This window comes from Bufo gargarizans, chromosome 2, assembly GCF_014858855.1.
Source record: "Bufo gargarizans isolate SCDJY-AF-19 chromosome 2, ASM1485885v1, whole genome shotgun sequence".
Classification (NCBI taxonomy): domain Eukaryota; kingdom Metazoa; phylum Chordata; class Amphibia; order Anura; family Bufonidae; genus Bufo; species Bufo gargarizans.
The window spans coordinates 320966651-320974187 of record NC_058081.1 but is presented as its reverse complement, the minus strand read 5'-3'; the positions used below and the strand labels follow the sequence as shown (position 1 = coordinate 320974187).

Sequence of the window (7537 nt, the reverse complement as noted above, 5' to 3'; positions counted from 1 at the left end):
TAGGGCTGTATTACACCAGGTGATCAGGCAGATGATTGTCAGGAAGGAAGCGTTCCTTCCCAACACCTGCTCGTCAGTGGAGGAGACTGCTGCTATTACATTTAGTGATCTTCTCCACAGTATGGGGAGGAGTGATCGTTAATGCCATCGCTCGTCCACATACTGACTTGTTGTTTGCTGGCAAAACAATCTGCCCCCCGGCAAGCGATGATTTTAAAACCTGCTGAAAGATTGTTATTGCCCGATGAACAAGTGTTTGCTCATTCACTGGGTAATCAGTGGTGGTAGTACACATGCAAATTATCGCTAATGAGAGTCCCTACAACTGCTTGTCAGCAATGATCTGCCCCACAATACAGCCTTTATGCAGGGCAATTATTGGGAATCAGCATTTGCCCTGATCCAAGGCCCATGTTAAAGGTTCTTAAAGTGGCGTTTCAGGATTTTAATATCGATAGCCTATACACTGGATAGGCCATTAATATCAGATTGTTTAGTGTCTTACAAGTGGCACCTCCATTGCAGGAATCTTCTATTTCAGGAAAACCCCTTCAAGAACAGATTGTATATAATGCAGTGCAGTCGATTAACAATACTGTAGTTAATATTTCATTTTATGTATTAGGAACATCATTCTTAGAGTACATTCACATGACAGGCAAAAGCATTTTTTTAACAGCTGTCATGCAGTCGGTTTTAGAACTAGGTATCGACCGATATTGATTTTTTAGAGCCCATACCTGATAACTGTGAACTTTCAGGCCGATAGCTGATAACTGATACTGATATTCTGTGCATTTTCATATATTTTTATTTTTTTATACCTACACAAATCTGCTGTTAAATTAACATGTTTATTGTTAACGTTTAGCTTTCTTGTAAATCTTTCCTTTTCATTGGAAAATAAAAATAAATAATACAGAAACATACCAGTCAGATTGCAGCAAAACAATGGTGATATGGGTCAAATGCAACAAATTGGACCACTTTTTTAAAAAAAAAAATATCAGTCAAAAGGTAACAAGAACAACAATGTTCAATTGCACACAGCCACATAGTCCATACGATTAGTCATCATATTGGGTATTGGTCTTGGGTAGCTGAGGAAATGGTAGTGGGCACAGGGAAGGGTACACTACACTACATACAGGACCAGTTCCTGGAGCAACCCAGATTATTCAGCAAATGCCAAGCCATGTTAACCTGCTATCCAGCTTCAAGATTACAAAAAAGTGAGTTAAGACGGACATTAAATAAAATTTTATGAAAACTATGCTGAACTAATATAAAACTTTAGAATTTCTTCAATAGTTCCAGTTGAGAAGGAGTACATTGTAGTACAGAAAGCACATTTCTGCATGTTCTCCTGGTAAACGGCTTCTGTTTCTTTCGTAGATTGCTCACACTTCACTGACAACACGCTCACTAGGTATAGAGGAGGGTGGAGAGCAAAGGTATCTTCTGGGTTTTAAAGAGTGTCTCATTTTCTTTCCACCACTCAAGTGGATTGCCCTTTCTATTAATCACTGGTTCTTTCAAATAAAGATGAAGCTCATCATCAAGGCTGACTTTTGTTAAAGTTAGAGAATCCTCCACATGAGGCCCCAATAAAACGCTGAACATGGCATCAATTTGGCCATGTTAAAGGCTTTTTTCCATGTGTTTCCTTTTTGGGAATTTGTATGTTTCTGTTGCATCATCATCCTGGTCTTCCAGACTAGTACTACTAGTAGTAGCATGCTCTTCCAGACTAGTAGCATCAGGCTCTTCCAGATGTGACCTTTTTAGAACCTGCACCTCCTTTTGCATATCTTCTGTCAGCCATTCTTTTGCCTGGCCCAATACATTATCAGAAGAGAAAGCGTGATGTTTGAATTGAGGATCTAAAAGACATGCCAACACTACGTTTAGATTCTATTCATACTTCAAAAAATGTTTGTTGAGGCTTTCCTTCATTACCTCCCTGAGTGTTTTAATGCCACGTTTAGTGGGCCCTTCATTCTCTTGAAAAAGCATCTTCAGCACTCTCCCACATGGAATGACGGATGACACACTTGAGTCATTATGGCTAACCTCTAGGGTCACTTCCTCTATTGGGAGGAGGGTCTGAATAAGATTTGCTACAATCTCCCACTGATCAGCATTAGGGCATATCCTCCATGTTCACCAGTATAGATGCTAAGAGCTCACTTCTGTTCCAGCAATCTTTGTAGCATGTGGAGTGTGGAGTTCCACCGTGTTGGATGTTTTTGGGCAGGCCAAGGTCTGACTGAATGCACCTCAGTCGGTGCTTGGCAATTAATGAATGCTTGAAATGACTAGCACACTTCTTTAACATGGCAATTATGTCGATCACAGCTCTCTGGCTTGAAAGACCATAATTTACTACAAGTTGCAGGGTGTGTGCCATACAGCTGAGATCTAACACTTCAGCAAGCTTCATTCCTTTCACCATGTTTGCTCCGCTGTCTCGAAGCACAAGCAGCACTCGATCTTTGTTTATCCCCCAGTCATCAAGCATGCCTAGAAACATTTCTTTAATGTACTCGCCAGTGTGGGATCCTTGTATCACCTTTGTGTTCAACACCAACTGCCTTTTTGTCCATCCATTATCAATTCTGTTGATCGGGACCAGCAGTCAGTAGTGAATTAGAGTAGTAAACATTGTTTTTACTTTCTGAACCACCTTGCGATGAATCTTTGGCAGCATTTCGGTTCTGTAAAACTTTTCATTTTTCAATGTGTACCTTGGCTCAACTATGGACATCAAGCGCTTAAAGCCAGAGTCAGACACCATTGTAAATGGCTGGTTATCCATAACCATCATCTCTGTGATTGCTCTGTCCAGAAGTTGGGATCTTCCATCAGACTTTTGCCACTTTGTGCGTTTCTGAAATAGGTCTTTTATTTTTGGCTGGAATACAGTTGGTGTTTCATACGATTCCCTTTTTTTGTTTTCTGTGCTTCATTAAATAGTTCAACATGATTAATTCTTAGATGGGTCCAAAGATTTGATGTATTCTTTGTTTTTGCAGTTGCAGATCCCATGCTCTTGTGTTGCACATTGCCTGTCCTGGGGAGGGTTGACTAAAATAGTCCCAAACTATACTTTTACTTTTTCTTTATGCAACCATTTGCATTAAAATAAGACGGTTACAAGCTATAATGAGGTTAAGAGCAAGTTGTGGATGAAAAAAAACTATCAATATTAATATGAATGGATATGAGATCCCAGCATGTACCTGGCTGTTACTGATGCTGAGAGCAGTTTAAATGCTGTCAGCAGTCATATAAGATCCCAGTATGTTACTGATAGCAGTGTAAAGGGCTGCTGTCAGCAGTCATACTCCTATCATGCTCACCCGGCCAGTACATACTGGGCTGTATGACGACTAGTGCTGTTAGCCTTTTACTTATAGGAGCAGTACAGATTAAGGAACAAGGCTCACACAAACAATACAGTGACTGTTCACATTTCACAAAGCTAGAAGCACCTATAATCATTCTTAGCTAAGAAATATGTGGATGAGGGGGGAGTAAAATAATTATATATAACAATAAAAGCTTGTGTTGCCTTCATTAGTTTACTACTTTATATTAATTGCATGAAGAAAATCACTGACCCCAATGCTATAATAGTATCATTGGTGTGCGCGATTTTATTGCATTTAATATTATGGGGTGGTTTGAAAATTAAATGTGGTATTAATTAAATTTATTACGCACAGCAGAGGGGTAGACTGGACTATACATATTGACATGATTTCAGCATAAATACTTCCTCTACACACAGACCGCATTATTAATAATAATGCTGTCTGTGTGTAGAGGAAATATTTTTGCTGTAATCATTTCAATATTATTTACTAGCACTAGTCAGTTGTCCCCAAACTCGCTTTCTAATCTACCTTGAGCTGTGCTCCAGATGCTTCTGGCGCTCTACTTACAGCAGAGAGGGGTGACGATGATGATGACGAGTTGACAACGACATGACGTTGTACGACCTAAAGCCTCTTTGGCTGGCAGCTGGACGTGAAAGAAGGCGTGCTGTAATGGTAAGTATTGGATGTTACAAAGAGCACTGTGGTGGTTGACAGGTTGTAGCTCATATCAGACAGAAACATCAGTTTCACCTTCTGCCTCTGGTTTGGTGCTAATACTGAGTTCTAGTTGTGTTCCTTCTCAGCTCACAGCAGGGAAAGAGGGGTCAACCGTGAATTTATGTTGAGCAACTTAGCGCCTAGTTGGCGGCAAGACACAGAATAAGGCATGTAGTTGGCCAGCTAAGACCTGTCCTAGGTTGCTAATATAGCTTATACAGCATGTTTATACAGCTAAACCTGCCAATAACCTTAATACAGTTCCTATGTTTGTATGTTAAAGACAAAAGCAGAGTTATTTACAGTGACTTCATGTTTTGATGTCATATAACTGTTATATATTGTGTTTACAGAAGCAGAAAAGATAATATGCCTTTAAGATTCATTATATAAAGTAAGGTAAGCTCAGTGACACAGCAGAAAGCATAGAGTTAAACTGTTGTTGCTGGGCAGGAGTCTTGACTAATCACTGCCAGCCTCACTCACAGCAGGAGTTTTGACCAATCACAGCCAGCCTCACACACAGCTTGTGTGGGAAATTCCCCTAGCAGGAGCTGCTGGTATCATAATTCACCAGAGAGAGGAGCCGAACAGACACACACTCCATTAAGAGTTGTGTTTTATGGAAGCAAGAGGCCAAAATAGGTATTTAAAACAGTTATATAATGTTCCTACTGTTAATATAACCGTATACTGAACTAGTTATATATGTGTTTACTTACAGTTCCACCAATTGCAAACAAATCCCAAACACCATACAATTGCAAACTACAAAGTTCACAATCCAAATTCAAATTCCATATTTCAATCCAAATTGCATACAACCATACCAGATCCTACTCAACCAATCTGCAAATAGTTACTGCTAACTGCAAATTGCAACCAAATTCAGGAAGTAGAACTATTAGTTAGCCCTCAGATATAACCTCTCAGAGAGATCACAAAGTGCTTAAATAACTTAAAGTGAGAGAGAAGAGAGAAATATATCCACCATTTTATGTTGAATGACAAGATTGAACAGTTGAACCACCATCTTATGCATACTGCCATTTTGTGATATCTTTTCAACACGTGTTATGTACATGGACTATCTGCTGTGGAGGCGGCAGTGTTATATATGAAGAACAGTTAAAAATAATAAAGAAGTTATTTCAAGCATTTGGTGTGCTGTTTAAACCTACTGTTTCCATAGAACGGCGCTAGAGGAATTGCAGAGAAATAGACGTCAAAGATATCAAAATTCTTCTAATGCCACAGCGCAAAAGGCACTTCATTGTGCTGTGGAAGTAAGAATTAGTCTTACCGGTAATGATGTTTCCAGGAGTCCGACATGACAGCACTACATGGACTACCAGTGCTGTCATGGAGGACGTCCTAGTATTAAAATAAGCAGTAGTAGTATTTTATCCAACCTTAAACTGGAACTGATTTCAATCAGGACTGGACTTTATAAGGGTACATTCACACTAGCGTTTTTCTTTTCCGGCATAGAGTTCCGTCCTAGGGGCTCTATACCGGAAAAGTACTGATCAGTTTTATCCCCATGCATTCTGAATGGAGACTTGCCTGAATGCCGACATTTTTTCCCCCATAAAAATGTATTAGTGCCGGATCCGGCATTCAAAATACTGGTATGCCGGATCCGTGTGCAGACCGAAAAAAAAGGTGAAAAAAATAAATGCTGGCCCCGTTTTTCCGGATGACACCGGAGAGACAGATCCGGCATTTCAATGCATTTGTAAGACGGATCAGGATCCTGATCAGTCTTACAAATGCCATCAGTTGGCATACGTTTTGACGGATCCGGCAGGCAGTTCCGGCAAAGGAACTGCTGCCGCAAGTGTGAAAGCACCCTAATACATATACAAATACATATTGATGAATTGTGTTGATGAATTCCTTCTGAATGTAATACTTAATAATTTGCACAGTATTTGGCGTGGAAGCATTATAGTAGTATACTACCCATTCCCGATGCTTTATTATTATATTTATAGTGCCAAATGCCAATTTCCACCACCACCACCCACTCTATGCTTTGGGTCGTTGTCCTGTTGCAACACCCATCTTCTGTTGAGCTGCAGCTGGTAGACAGATGGCCTTAAGTTCTCCTGCAAAATGTTTTGATAAACTTGGGAATTCATTTTTCCTTCGATGATAGCAATCCGCCCAGGCCCTGACGCCGCAAAGCAGCCCCAAACCATGATGCCCCCGCCACCGTACTTCACAGTTGGGATAAGGTTTTGATGTTGGTGTGTTGTGCCTATTTTTATCCACACATAGTGTTGTGTGTTTCTTCCAAACAACTTAACTTTGGTTTCATCTGTCCACAGAATATTTTGCCAGTACTGCTGTGGAACATCCAGGTGCTCTTGTGCAAACTGTAAACGTGCAGCAATGTTTCTTTTGGACAGCAGTGGCTTCCTCTGTGGTATCCTCCCATGAAATACATTCTTGTTTAGTGTTTTACATATCGTAGATTCGCTAACAGGGATGTTAGCATATGCCAGAGACGTTTGTAAGTCTTTAGCTGACACTCTAGGATTCTTCTTCACCTCATTGAGCAGCCTGCACTGTGCTCTTGCAGTCATCTTTACAGGACAGCCACTCCTAGAGAGAGTAGCAGCAGTGCTGAACTTTCTCCATTTATAGACAATTTGTCATACCGTTGACTGATGAACAGCAAGGCTTTTGGGAGATACTTTTATAACCCTTTCCAGCTTTATGCAAGTCAACAATTCTTAATCATAGGTCTTCTGAGAGCTCTTTTGTGCGAGGTTTCATTCACATCAGGCAGTGCTTCTTGTGAAAAACAAACCCAGAACTGGTGTGTGTTTTTTATAGGGCAGGGCAGCTGTAACCAACACCTCCAAACTCATCTCTGATTAGACTCCAGTTGGCTTACACCTCATTCCAATTAGCTCTTGGAGATGTCATTAGTCTAGGGGATCACATACTTTTTCCACCTGCACTGTGAATGTTTACATGGTGTGTTCAATAAAAACATGGTAACATTTAATTCTTTGTGTGTTATCAGTTTAAGCAGACTGTTATTGTCTATTGTTGTGACTTAGATGAAGATCAGATCACATTTTATGACCAATTTTTCCAGAAATCCACATAATTCCAAAGGGTTCACATACGTTTTCTTGCAACTGTATATTGGAGTCGGGCTGCCGGTGCTCGCCTCGTGACTGACGTTACTGATCACGAGTGGTCAGGTGACGGGTCACGGGATCTTGTGTGTACTGGTATCCAGGCAACCGGGCATGCACATTGACGGACTGGGGGGGGGCTGAGATGAGCGCCATCCAAGTACACTGCTGTGTAAGTTGCTTTTTACATAATTTACGCAGCCGATTGACCGTTTTTTTAAACACGCATAGGTGATCACTTTGATTAATGCACATGGCACTTTTCGAAAATATACAATGATG

The 7537-nt window shown here is 40.5% G+C and overlaps 1 pseudogene; it reads right to left on the bottom strand.

The window, feature by feature from the left end:
- Positions 1-1641: 1641 nt before the first annotated feature.
- LOC122925869 lies at positions 1642-3048 on the bottom strand (annotated as a pseudogene).
- Between the last annotated feature and the right edge of the window lie 4489 nt (positions 3049-7537).